Here is a 14,926-nt window from a genome sequence, read left to right on the forward strand (position 1 = left end):
TATCATGTATGTGGGCCACTCTGATTGAACAAACCAGATATTGTAGAAAGTTGGTGTCTGGGCTCTGGCCTGTCACACTTATTAAATCTTATACTTTGTATACAATTAATTCAAATTCAACTATCCAAATCAAGAATCCCAGTTTAGATATATCATGATCCAAAAATCACTTTTATTTTATTATCTTACTATCCAATTGGTTGAAATCTATGAGACAGTTAAAAAAATGCAAAATATCCAATGTTTGTATTTTCTAAATAAGTGTTCACCAAATCAGAGGTTAGGATTGTTCAATCAATCTAGAGTAACATTTTCAAGATCATATTGGTTGAACAATCCTAACCATTGATTCGGTGGACACCTATTTTTGGTACCATACCATATTTTCCACCAACCTACTCATGTATGACAAGTGCTATGAAAAGGTAGGCCAGTAGGGTCATCAGGTGGGCCAAAAATGAATGGCCATCCGATAGGTGATCTTAGCCAAGCAACTTATGGCCCACCTAGTGACTAGATTAGCTTGATTTTAAGTAAGGATATTTTAATAGCATAGATCAGCACCATTCATCTATTGAGGCCAAACCCAGGAGTTTTGGATCTGGTTAATAAATTTCAATTCATCCCAGTGGGAATGACCTTGTGAACGGTTTAGATGGAATATAAACATCACGATGGGGCTCCGGGAAAGTGTCAACCGTGGGAATTTACGTCCTCACTCTCTCCTGTTCTGTGGCCCACTTGCTTTTGGATCAACTGCCTCTTTTCTAGGATCATGTCCGAAGATGAGATGGCGTAACTGATGGACGGGTTAGATTTCTCACGGACATATGGGTGGGCCCCACGTAGCTTCCATTTCAGAGCATGTGCTTAAAAATAGGCAGTTACAAACCTTAAGTAGATCACGTCATAAGAAATAACGGGGATTGAATGCTTGTCGTTGAAAACTTTCAGGGGGCCACTTTAGTTTGGATCAAGCTATAATATTTGTGTTTACTTTCATCTGGGTCCATGTGACCTTGCCTGACCTTATCAACGGATTAGATGGAAGATAAACATTACATTGCGCCTTAGAAAATTTTTATGGTGGATGTTCTATCAATAATGTATTCATGTGGTGTGGTCCACATGGGATTTAGATCTGCCTCATTTTTGGGCTCATTCTCTAAAATTAGCAGGCAAAATGAATGGTTTTGGGTGAGGGGTCAAACCACTCATGTGGGGCCACATAGCTTTGACACCAGCTAGCTAGCTGGTTTTGGGTGAGGGGTCAAACCACGCCATCTACTAGTATGGAGCCATGCCCTTGGGGACCATTTTCCTGTAGCGCCGTGCCTTTGTGGGCCTGCTGCCATGTCAGCATGACATTTATGTGAGGTCATGTGTTAAAAAATAAAGTAAATTTAAATCTATATAAATAGTGATAAATAATTAATGATGACTTATTTTTTCCATGAGTTTTGAATTTTAAAATAAGAATTATATAAACTCCGTGAGCACAATCATAATGCATCTATTTTTACATTAATTTTTCCAATCATTTTACCACATGAGCTAAAAAAATGAGATACATTTATAACTTCCATTACCCTTGAGAAATTTTCAATGGTACGCATTCAATCATTAGTATTTTCCATGGTGTAGTCTACTTGGGCTTTGAATCTGCTTCATCTTTTTGCTCATATCTTAAAATGATTTGGAAAAATTAAACGGATAAAATGAATATAACACTTACATCATGGTGTACGCACCTGTTAGGAGGTTGAGTTTTGCTACAAATTAACACGTAACCAAATAAGCCCCAAGTAGTTCACAGTACGAAATAGTGGGGATGAAAGCACAGCGATCAAACTCTCCTGAGCTCAACGTGATGTTTTCATGCCATCCCAACCGTTCAAAAGGTTAGTCCCACTGTGATGAACAGAGAAAAATATCAGAATGATTCAAAACTTAGGAAGGTTTCAATGATGAACGTTGAATCCCTACTGTTTCCTACACCAGCTGTGATTTGAGGGGAGCGGGGTTAGGTGCAGTGGCGGTTTCCCTGACCGTGGGGCCACCTTGATGTATGTACAACTTCATTTATATGGTGTATATCCTCGTTCGTCCTTTAGTTTCTCCAATTTATTTTAGTACATGGTCCCAAAATAAAGCAGGTACAATTTTCAAGTGGACCATGATACAGGAGAAGGGGTGATTGAACGCCTACCATTAAAACCCTCCTACGGCCCATGGTAATATTTATTTGTCATCCAATCATCCTGTTGATAAGGTCACAAACATGTTAGCTTGTTTCAAAACTTCCGTGGCTCATAAAGAGGTTTTAATATTCTATCACCATTGATTTCTATGGTATGGTCCACCTAAGATTTAGATCACTAAAATGAGCCACACGCCAGCTGCATTGTTACATGGTAACACGTAATCCGCCACGGACTTGAGAGAGTGGAGTGGGTGAGAACCTGGCCTGGACGCAGATTTCCTGCTAAAGCTTTGGCATGAAGTTCTTGCACAGGATACCTAGCTGGGGCCCACCATGATGTTTGTGAGAAATTTATACTGTCCATTTGTTTTGTGAGCTCGTTTTAAGATATAATACCAAAAATAAGCCAAATCTAGTTCTCAAGTGGACCAAAAATGTGAGAATTAAATGTCCACGGTTGAAATATTTGTAGGGTTATAGAAGTTTTGAATAAGTCTAATATTTGTGTTTTTAGTTCATCCTAATAGGATTGTCCTTTTGTTCAGCTAGGCCCACCTGTGTTTTGAATCCTGTTTACCTTTGATCTCAAATGAGCTCAAAAAATGGATACATGAGGTGGATTTTTCGCAAACATGATATTTGGGCTTTTTGGTATGTGGAATAAAATGGTATAGAATTATCTTAGATGAGATTAACATTGTTATTGCACAATGATTGCATGTTTAGAAATATTGTGATATTTTACCCATCTAATCTCATATTTAGGATAAAATTCCTATTACTGGATAATTTTAGATTAAGCAAAATCTTGTTTGGTGGACCATGGACTTGTAATTAACAAACTAGATTCACAATAGATGTCATTCACTTGTACAAATACATAATTAGAATGTCACATGTAAACGGTGTATATTGATGAACTGCATGGATAAACATATGCATCAATGTGGGGTCCACATGTGCAGTGAATTTCAAAATCTAATGTAATCTTGTAGAAGACTAGATGCAATTCTATGGGACCAAATGCAATTCTATCCCACTTAATCCCAGCCTTTCTCATCCTTTCCAAATGCTACATAGAATTTGCAAATGATCAAATGCAATTTTATCCCAAGTAATCCCATCTAATACCCACGGCCAAACGCCCCCTTATTAGACTCCTTGATTCCAGCCAGGAACTTCCCGCCAAAGCCTTCCATGTCGCCACGACTATTACGGGCGTGGATTAGGTACTACCGCGCCTATTCGGAGCTCGGGACAGGTGAAGGATCCCAAGGCCACTGACGGTCCACTGTGATTTATGAGTCTTATCCACACGGTCTATCTTTTTTTTTTTCATATCGTGCTAGAGTAATCAATAAAAAATAATGCATATTCAGGCTCAAGTCGACCACACATAGGAAGGAAAGGCGCTAAGGATGCCCACCATTGAAACCTTCGTACGGCCCACTGTGTTGTTTATTTTCAATCCAACCCATTAATACGGTCATATATACCAGGATGAAGTGAAAAAATAAATATCATCTTGATTTAAAGTTTCTCTGATACCTAAGAAATTTTCAACGGTAGAAATATAATCACCACCGTGTAGTCCATTTAAGATTTCGATTTTACATATTTTCGGATAATATTCTAAAATAATATGAAAAAAATGAATAGATGGTGTGGATAAACTTAATACATCATGGTGGTCCCTCAGTGGCGGTCGGAGCCTCCACCTGTCTGGAGCTCCGAACAGGCGGGGATAGTACCTAATCCGCGCACGTCATACCCATACATTGTGGACTCGCCTGATTGAATTGGCGGCAACAACAACAGCGACCAAACAACCAACGTGCCATGCATTCTTTCCTGGTCAAAGTGAAAATGCTCGCACCTTTTATAATTGAAATTGTAAAACTGCTGAGATTCAACAAACAGATGTCCATTGCCCGTATATCATTTTTGTCAAATATTTAATTTTGTGTCCATCTTGCAGATGGAACCCAAGATTTTTATGGTTTGGATTGAGGTATGTATCTGCCACGTGTACACGGCTGTGTGCGTGGGACGCGGCTTTCTGCATTTAGTGGAAAGTTACTGGAGAAAATTATCACTGTAGACCCCACCGTTTACCCAACGTCTTTTAGGAATGATACAACCTTAACTTTACTACTTAGACCCTGCACGTACGGCTAGAGCATTTGAGGACGAAAGTACCCCTGCTCTTCAAAACACATGCCTTTCTCACCCATCTCAATGAAAAACACTCGAAAGGCATGGTTTTCTTCCCATTTTCCTTACTAAAATTTCCGTTTATCATCTACGTATTATTATATTCTACATTTGCCATTTTCTATCTTGGTTAGGGTTTAGTGAAATCCTTCAAACCAGTTGTAGCCGCAATATTTGAAAAGGTTCAAAATATTCCCTCACCCTAAAGCACCCTTCCTCAACTTGCATTTGACTGGTACTACAGTTGTTGAAGGTACAGATCTTGAAAAATAAGACTAGTGGAGTTTATAGTTACTTCCCTTTCTAGTATTGAACGACAATGCAATGACAAGTCACTAACTACCCGTGGAAATTCAGCTAGGCTTTATCAATTTTATGTGTTGAACATTCAAATCCATGTGAAACTCGCTCAATTCCATTTGAAGCTCACTCAATTTCATGTTAGGGCTCACTGAATTTCATGCTAGGATCGTTCAATTTAATGTTTGCCTAGCTCAATTTCATGCTAGGATAGCTCAATTTCATGTTTGCCTAGCTTAATTTCGTGCTAGGCTCCCTCTATTTAATGTTTGCCCGGCTCAATTTCATGCTAGGCTAGCTCTATTTAATGTTTGCCCAGCTCAATTTAATGCTAGGCTTGCTCTATTTTCAGTTTGCCCAGCTGAATTTCTAGTTTGCTGACGCAGGGATGAACGTGATGAGGATAACTACTCCGAATCCACGGAGCTTCTCTGGACTCCTCACAGAGACTTCTCGAATCCACGAGGAAAGAAAACAGAAAATAGAAATAAATTCTAATAAATTTGAAATTGATTAATTGATCAATAAAAACGAGTTTACAACCCTTTAAATAGGGCTACCAAGTAATGAGAAAGAAATTAGAATCAAACTACAACTCAAACTCTTAGAATCCGCGACTTACTATAAATAGTAAACTTACTATTTATAGACGGTCGTGATGTCTACTAGTGCGCAAGGTTTTCGGCCAAAAATAGTAAGTGTCCTATTTGGCTTCACCAAACCGTTCTCCTAATTATTCTAAGCTCTTTTCACGTTGGGTGCAACTCCTAAAGCCCGACGGATGAAGAGTTATAATCAAACTAAAACTTACTATTTATAGTAAAAATGAAATTAAAACAGGGAAACGACCATCAGTCCAGGGGTTTTTCTCAATTCCGGGCTGCGCAACCCAGCATAGCAGGGTTAGTTGGCTTCAGTAGCTCGTTCTACCCCAAAATCATATATTTTACGTCAGATAACTCATTCCGGATTGCAAGATACGCCCGATTTAAGGTTCGATGGTCTGGATCACTTCTGTCGTCGACCGGGCCTTTTCTGATCCATCTTGGCCATGTAATTGTCCGCGACCCGCTCTACATCATTTGCCCCGCTGAATTTCATGTTTGCCCCGCCTAATTTCCAATTTGCCCCGTTGAATTTCATGTTTGCCCCACTGAATTTCTAGTTTGCCCTACTCAATTTTCAGTTTTGCCTCACTGAATTTCATGTTTGCCCGGCTCAATTTCATATTTGCCCCACTCAATTTCTAGTTTGCCCCGCTGAATTTCTAGTTTGCCCCGCTGAATGTCATGTTTGTCCCGCTGGATTTCTAGTTTGCCCCGCTGAATTTCACGTTTGCCTCGCTCAATTTCATGTTTGCTTTGCCTCGCTAAATTTTATATTTGCCCCGCTGAATTTTATGTTTATCCCGCTCAATTTCATGTTTGCCCCGCTCAATTTCATGTTTGCCCTACTCAATTTTTAGTTCGCCCCGCTCAATTTTATATTTACCCCGCTGAATTTAATGTTTGCCCTGCTGAATTTCTAGTTTGCCCCGCTGAATTTCATGTTTGACCCGCTCACTTTCATACTTGCACCGCTCAATTTCTAGGTTGCCTCGCTCATTTTTCTAGTTTGCCCTGCTTAATGTCATGATAAATAGCCTCGCTTAATTTAATAAAAGACCTTGTGAAATCATTCGTACCTTTGATGGCCTAATCCATATAAGCTCTGGTTGTTTACTCGATATTTTCACACGTTGCTTACTCTTTATTTACTTAAGCTTTGTATCATTCTCATCTATAAGGGAAAGCGAGTTCTCAGTCCTTTATTATTTAATTGAGTTTTGTCTTATTGCAAGCTTTCGTTGTTTAACAATTCATTGATAATTTGTCATTATATTGGTTTTCAAATAATGGCTATGAGAATCATCTGCTGTATTGGCGGGGAGTTAGAATGTGAAAACAAGTGATGGACGTACACGGGTGGAAGTATGAAAACTGTTATGCTATGTGTCGATACTACGTACGAGGAGCTTCTATCTAGAATATATAAGATTACTAAGAGTAGACCAACAGATTGTGATATTAGGATGAAAATATTGTATTCTTGCTCTAATGAATCAATCCCTTCAACCGAAATTGCAGACGACTATGACATGAGAGAGTTCCTGGGAATACGGTTGGAGCATTCGAAAAAATTCATCCCTTTAGTCATCGAGACAATTCAACACATTAATATGACAACACATGTGGACAGTGTGGCTGAGGAGCATGACGTGAAATTTAAATATAAGCCAAATCCATTACAAGTGGGAGGAACAAATGACCAACTGCCCAAGCTGCCCCAAACATCGAACTTTGTGAGTAGTCAAGTCAGCAGTGCACGTGACCTTGACCTCATTTATGATTACATGACACCGCCTTTAGCAACAATAGTAGATTTGCCGTCATCATCTACTACCCAAAGATACATCAAACGTGAAAGCGACATTCCGCTTCTAGAACTTCTCGAAACATCAAACTTCATCACTCGTCAAGTTCCCGTGCCGTTTGATGATGCGGCATTCACCAATGCAGAAATGCTGGAATATATGGATTCGTTGGGTGAACAGGTGGAGATAGCCATAGGGCAAATATTTAAGGACAAAAGTTGGTGCCAGTATGTTTTGAGCCAATTTTCAATTCGCAATAACTTCCAGTATAGGGTAGTATTCTCAAATTCTATGAGATTCATCATGCTGTGCTTCGAAGATAAATGCGAATGGAGGGTTCATGCATCTCGGATGAATGATGCTGGGATATTCAAGATACGAACTTATACGTCTAAACACACGTGTGACATGTCATGGATGAAGAGCGATCACTGGCAAGCAAGTAGTAAGTTAGCGTGTGATTTGGTTGTTAGCCGCATCGAGCAACGCGTAGGGTTGAGGCTACGTGATATTATCTTTGCTATGTAAGAGAAATATAATGTTCTTATTAGTTATAAGAAGGCATGAAAAGCTAAGAAGCTTATAATAAATCGCGTGATGGGGTCTTATGAAGACTCCTACAATCAACTCCCATTGTATTTGCATGAGTTGAGGAGAGCCAACCTTGGGACGGTGACTGCATTGGAAGTTAACAAAGAGATTAACAGGTTCGAGAGGTGTTTTATAACACTCGGATAATGTATTCGAAGTTTTCAAAATTTTATGTGGAAGATATTGGCCATCGACGGGACACACGTAAAGGGCAAATATAAGGGTGTGTTATTCATTGCCACGACTTTAAATGGGGATAATCATATTTTTTCAGTTGCATTTGACATTGGAGAATCAGAGAATAGCAGCAGCTGGAATTGGTTCCTTTCCTACCTCAACCATACATTAGGGTTTCTTCCGGGTCTTGTGATTATATCCGACCGACATAAAGGTTTAATGAAAGAGGTTCCCCAAGTCTTCCCACATGCAATCCATGGCTACTACGCGTACTATATTTATAGAAACCTGGTGGACACTTTTAAAGACAAGTCATTAGAGAGGTACCACTGGCGGGCTGTGAAGACATGCAGGAGGGCTGAATTCGATAAGTTAATGCATGATGTCAAAATGGCCAACCCTCTGTACATGTATGGCTGAGAGAAATCGGGTACGAGAGATGGATATCTTTGCACTTTTTAGGAAAAAGATTCAATTTGATCACTACAAACTTATCCGAGTGTGTTAATGCCCTCTTTAAGGAAGCACGCAAATACCCTGTTACTAAATTGATAAAGGCGGTAAGATGTAAGATACATGAATTGTTTTACAAGAGAAGAGAATATGCAGCATCGTTTATAGGTCCGTTGACACCATGGGCGGAGGAACAGTTAAATGATCTTGTGCAGAAGGCGCAAGATGTTCGCTGTGTCGCAATTTCTCGAGATGAGTATTCTTTTGTGGGAGATTTTAATGATACAGTTAAGTTCAGTGAGTTTACGTTTACATGTCGCGAGTTTGATGTGAAGGGATACTCTTGTATATATGTCTTGTTGGCATATAGACACTATAATCTTCCTCATTACTCATATTGCTCTCCATTCTACACGGTGCAAAATTACCTAACTGCATATAGTGAATCGGTGTACCTTGTACGTGACAAAAGAGAATGAGAAATTTCAGCGGTCTTCAAGGAATATTGTGCGCAGATTAAACCCTCGGGGCAGAGGAGGTCAGTTGGAAGACCAAAAAAGCTAAGAATTCGCTTGCGTAGAGAGGAAAAGAAAACAGTAAAATGCAGTCGATGTAAACAAATAGGGCATAATTGCTGGAAGTGCAAGTTTCCTATACCCAATGTATAATATATTGTAACAACCTAAAATTTTACAACCAGAGTTTATACTCGTGCCCGAGAAAATCGGTGTTAATAATGTACAAACTAGATGCTCTAAAATTTCATCCTATTTTTTTCACTTGGTTTACATCCAAATACATTCATGAAGGTAACATTCACAAGGATAAAGTCAACTGTATTGATTATATTTCATCAGAGTAAAAAGAATAATTAAAAGCCTTCTCAATGGAAGCTTATTACATTCATCGAGTTTGCAGCGGAAATATAAAACTAAGTAAATAATTTGACTTCATATTTTTTTGGTGTTGTCTTCTATAGAAAGATAGTTTTTTAAGTCTTCAATCTGTACGTCACCTATAACATCTGTACGGTTGGGAGAGAGTTAATGCCCTACTCATAGTGATAGTTATTCTTTAAGATTAACGGTAATTCAAGAGATTCATGAAAGCAAGATAAATGCTCTGATACGTCAAGTAATCCACACTACAGGAGATATCAATGCGCAAACAATCTATATGAGATGCATGCCTAACAAAGTATATGCGGTATATCACACTTAACGATCGCCACAATGTGGAATATGATTAGAACTATCCGACTTGACCCGCATCCCATACTACGGATATTCGCCGGCGTGTCCCACGCTTAACATGGCTTTACATAGTTGTCCTAAGACAACTACAACATATGAACCGGGAGAATACGCCCCTAGAGATTGGCACAATCTTTGCGACAACCAACTCCCCCATAACTCGAAAATGATGTAATGCATATATAGAACGTCTCACGTACACCAACCAGAACACCATCAACCCGAGAAACATGAAAATTACGTGTCGCCCCAGGGTCACTACCGAAAACACATTACGTCCATGATATTTAATCGATTGCCAGAGGAGGGATTCCAATATATTACTTGCATCAAGAGAGAAATCCTTTATCTATGGTCAGTTAAGAATATTAAGACACCTACCAAGCCCTTAAGGTATAAAGACGTGAGTGACAATAACCAGCTCGAATAAGAGGTGAGTGACGAAGGTAAACTTGAACTAAGGAGAGTGGTTAAGGCCATCTGTGAGTGACAATAACCAGCTCGAATAAGAGGCGAGTGGCGAAGGTCAATTCGAACTGAGGAGAGTGGTTAAGGCCAACTCATGATAATTAAAGGCAAGAGCAAGGCTTGTATCGATAGCCTCACATAAACTTAGGAAAGTCTCTTACAATGGATATCATGTAAAAATCTCAAAGGGCCAAAAATTGATGATATCCATTTAAAATGAAAACAAAGGGAAAATAATGAAATTCTGAGAGCAGGTAAAGGCAGGAATATATCAAGTATAAAGGCAAAATAAAATGCATCAACTCAATTAAAAGATTCGCAAAAAGGCACGATAAAGTTGCATGAAGTCATAAAAGGCAAAATAAATACAATAACTTAACTTCATGTAAGCTTAAAGGATAAAACCTTCACCTTTTTGAATCCGATTACACTCTACATTGCTAGACTTGAATGGATGTGTGGTAGTACCTAATTTTGGTACAATTAATGTGACCCTCATGATTAGATTGTCGTAACACCGGAGTTAAACTATAGATGTAGGCATGAGATTTGGTTTGTACAATCATCAAATGTTAGGAGGTCTTGGGTTGAACATTATCTGAATGAAAACTTACCTTATTCTGTTGCCCGTCTCTACTAGTGCAGTTTGAAAGATACCTTGGTTGAGTCGACTCACCGAGTCAACTCGGGCCAACATTCCTTTCTCTCCTTCTTCTTCCCTTTCCTTTCTCTTCTCCTCTTTTCTTTTCTTTCTTTTCTTTCCTTTCTTTCTTTCTTTCTTTCTCTTCCTTTCTCTTCTCTCCCTTGCTCTCCCTTGCTGTTGCTGCTATGGATGCTGGCAGCATGCTTCTCCTCTCCTCCTTCTTCTTCGATCTTTTTTTTTAAAAGAAAACGTCCAGCAAGAGGCTGGACTCGCAAAATCTCTCTCTCCCGTTCTCCCTCTCTTTTGGTCTCTTTCTTTTCTTTGTTTCTTTCCCTTCCTCTGTTTCTCCTTCTTTGTTTTATAGGGTGCGGTCGGCTGAAGTCTGCGAAACCGCCTCGGTTTCGCATCGCGTTGCGCATTGGAGACTGAACGCAGAGACTGCGAGTGGTTCGCTGACTGGTTGGGACACATCCTTTCTGGCCTAGCTGTGATCGGATCTTGCGGCCATCCTTGTGCGGCCATAGAACGAACAGCCTAGATCACGTGTCCTCGATTGCAGCGGCTTGAAATCTCTCTTCACGTAACTCTATTGGTGCGGGATTCGATCGCTGAAGTGGCGAGGTGTGATGATCCTCTTTGGACGCTATTTCTCCTAGAGTTGGTCTGGTTGTGGCCATTATACCAGATGAACGGCTCGGATTTGCTTCATCCCGCAGTAGTGGGCCCCACTAAGTCCTTGAATGGGGTCAGTTTGGATGCGAGGGCGCGGGAACAGGAGTGCGAAACCAGGGCCTTGGGACTGGTCCAGTTGCGGACCGGTTTGTGTGCACTTGAGGGATTTTATAGGTGTGAAACAAGCTAGTGTGCGGTCGAATTCGTCCCCTAGACGTGATATATGGTCTGGATCGATCATCCGATCAACTGTGGTGGGCCACAACCCATTCAAACGGACGCTATCTGTTCGGTCTGCGTAGAAGGGGAGAAATCCCACTTCGGGCGGGATTCATCGGGTCAAACGCCGTTTGACCCGAGTGGCCGTTCGGTGCGCGGCTGGTGATCCTCCGTTGTGTATGCGTGCAATGAAGGGTGGGGTCCTTCGTGATATTCTTTGGGGATCCACTCCGTCCATTCATTTTTCCCATCCATTTTAAGGGCTAAGCCCAATATTGAAGCATATCCAAAGATCAGGTGGGTGCTAAACTTCATATTTAGTGGTTGATCTATCCATGAGATTATTTTTACAATGATCTGAGGGCTGAAATCCGATGTGGACAGTTGAATTTAGATTTCTAGGCATGGTACAAAATTTCACGTCGATCGGATTGTGGGGACCATGTGATCTGAACTTCAGGGCCTAGGGTAATGGCATCTTCGTAATTAGTGCTGATACGAGAGTTTTTGGAAATTCAAGAGTTCTATATGGTTGCTGGAAAATTTCTAAGTAATTCTTATAAAAGAACTTACATCTAAATCCTCATGGAAAAGGAGTTATTTGTCTATTTATTTAAAAGAAGGTATGTCCGTCAAATTACATGATGGATGGTCTTGTCACAAAATCAACGGTCAGATGGCTTGGTCTAGGAATGGAGATCATCCCCAATGGTTAGGTTAGTGTCAGGTTGAGGATGCTAAGCTAGGATGGTTGGATTGGTATTGTACACATGTACGTATTACGTTATATTTTATGGTCATGCTCGAGGACTTTCGATGCTCGAGTATCGAAAAGTTCGGGGTGTTACATATATTGTGTTTTGTATGATACACATTTTGTAATTAAATTTTGGTGGATTATGGAATCAAATTTCTTATTGCCTCACTAATTTTTAGTTTGCCTCGCTGAATTTCGAGTTTGCCCCGATGATTTTCTAGTTTGCCCCGCTAAATTTCGAGCTTGCCCGATGATTTTCTAGTTTGCCCCACTGAATTTTGAGTTTGCCCCATTGATTTTCTAGTTTGCCCTGCTGATTTTCTAGTTTGCCCCGCTGAATTTCTAGTTTCCCCCACTGAATTTCTAGTTTGCCATGCTGAATTTCCAGTTTGCCCTACTTAATTTCTAGTTTCCCCCATTGAATTTCTAGTTTGCCCTGCTGAACTTCTAAGTCAGGGTGAATGGAGGCATTCTAAATGAGTAGTCGAAAAGGAAAGCCACTGGTTTGCATTGAAGAAGAAAAATTGCAAGTCAAGAACATCCATCTAGTGTCATTTTTGGACCACGGCCCATCAACAGTAGCACCTAACAGATGAATAATTCAAATCATCCAACAGATGTTTCATGTCATCCAACAAAACATGTCGAACTATATGAACAACAATTAAGACCATTCCAGTTTTGAGATCCTGAAGAAAAATACTTGTTCATAAATTGGGAATTGAACTACACCCTCACTTCTCAATACATGCACCTGATCAATGATAGAATAGTATAAATTGGTGCATATACAAAAGGTATTAAAACAAAGTGGGTCATGTAAAAATAAACATGAGAAAAGCTTTTATACACTAGTAGAGTGTGATGGATGATACACAAGCAATAAGAAATTACTCGAAAATTGCATTAATGACATACAAGTGTTCTCAATTTAGTAGACATGAAATTCGACAGTTAAGATTGAAAAGAACCCAACTGTCCTATTGCAACGAATAAGTGTCCACGAATTAGAGGTTATGATTATTTAACCAATCTGATTTTGGGAATGTGGCTTACTAGCAGTGGGTTCCACAGTTTAGTCAGTTTAATATGAGTTAAAGTATGACATGTGCATGATTTTTGGGGACTGCATATCAAGAGGCTTATGATGTCTAAGTATCAAGAGTCATATGTTGTCTGAGTATCATATAACGTAATATGATTCCAATGAATATATCAGTCAACTATAATATGCATGCTATTGCACATAGTATTGAACTTTCAATGAGACTTCAGCAAGAAATCCATTAACAATTGGAAGGAAAATGAAAGATTGTGGTCTCAATATCGCGCATGTTGCGAAACCGATAAGATCGAGATATTATCAAGCACAAGTTGAATTGCGATAAATGAGAATATGCAAAATAATATGAAGTGCATAAAGAAGTTTCATCATAAAACCACATACTGTAATCAAAATAACTACCCTAAGTTTGGGTAGTAAAATCATCAGACAAAATAATATTCACGTCACTATTTAAGGAAACAGTTCGAAAATAAGATCCATCAGGCTTGACATCCCAAAAAGATATTTGATGCGCAAGCGAATAGTTATGACTAAGTACATGCTAGTTGGACGGACCCTCCTCCGGTGGAGTGACATCATTACGCTGGCAGGTGATTGTGGCGAGAAGGGTGCTAATCTTCTGCTCCACCTGCTCCAAACCTTTCTGGATAGCTTTTGAAAGCCGCTCTAGTCACGTAAGTCGTCTATCTTACTCATCCAGTCACAAAATAATGGATTCCTGGCGGTCACGGTATGACATCCACCGACTGGTACAACTATATGAGGGTCGTGACACCTCATGTTGTATCCCTCTGTAGGATAGTCGATGTCGACTGCTTCCATCTCAAATGCATCTGTCTTTGCAGCCTCTGTCTCCGCTGCTTCAATCTCCATCGTCTCTGCTTCTGTTTCTCCCTCGAAATCTACACTGCGCACTTGTGACGTTGATGCCCTTTTTAACCCCAGTTTCATGTGCTTAATATTGTATTTTGTAAACATGCGAATGGGTCTGGGTCTGTCAGTGGTGGGCATCAGGTCAACATGGTGAGAGAGTAAACATAATAGGTATGGGAATGGAATGGTCGTGCTTCTCGTGCTATGAATGCAGTCGACGATGAGGTGAACCATGATGCTGGGAAGACACAAAGGAATACCCTCACAGATGTTGTACATAATATCTAACATATACCAGGTAATGTCAGACTTGTTTGTCTCCCTTGGATAAACATTCAGGCAGAAGATATTGTGGAGCACCTTGTACTTGTTTTCCATGTTTGTTGCTCTCAGTGCATTACCCTAATACCATGGCACGTTTTGTCCCTTACAGAAATACTTGGTGATTTGTATCCGTACATTTATGTCATCAAGGTTGTGATTAGTTAACCCTCGAAATGATGCTGACATCCTTATAAGTGAGCTAACTACCCTAGGAGTAATGGTGGTGGAGGTCTCTCCAATGGTGATAATAAAAGATGCAGGGTGCAATACCGGTGAGTGACAGTATGATAGAAATCTGAT

Source organism: Magnolia sinica, chromosome 13, assembly GCF_029962835.1.
Source record: "Magnolia sinica isolate HGM2019 chromosome 13, MsV1, whole genome shotgun sequence".
Classification (NCBI taxonomy): domain Eukaryota; kingdom Viridiplantae; phylum Streptophyta; class Magnoliopsida; order Magnoliales; family Magnoliaceae; genus Magnolia; species Magnolia sinica.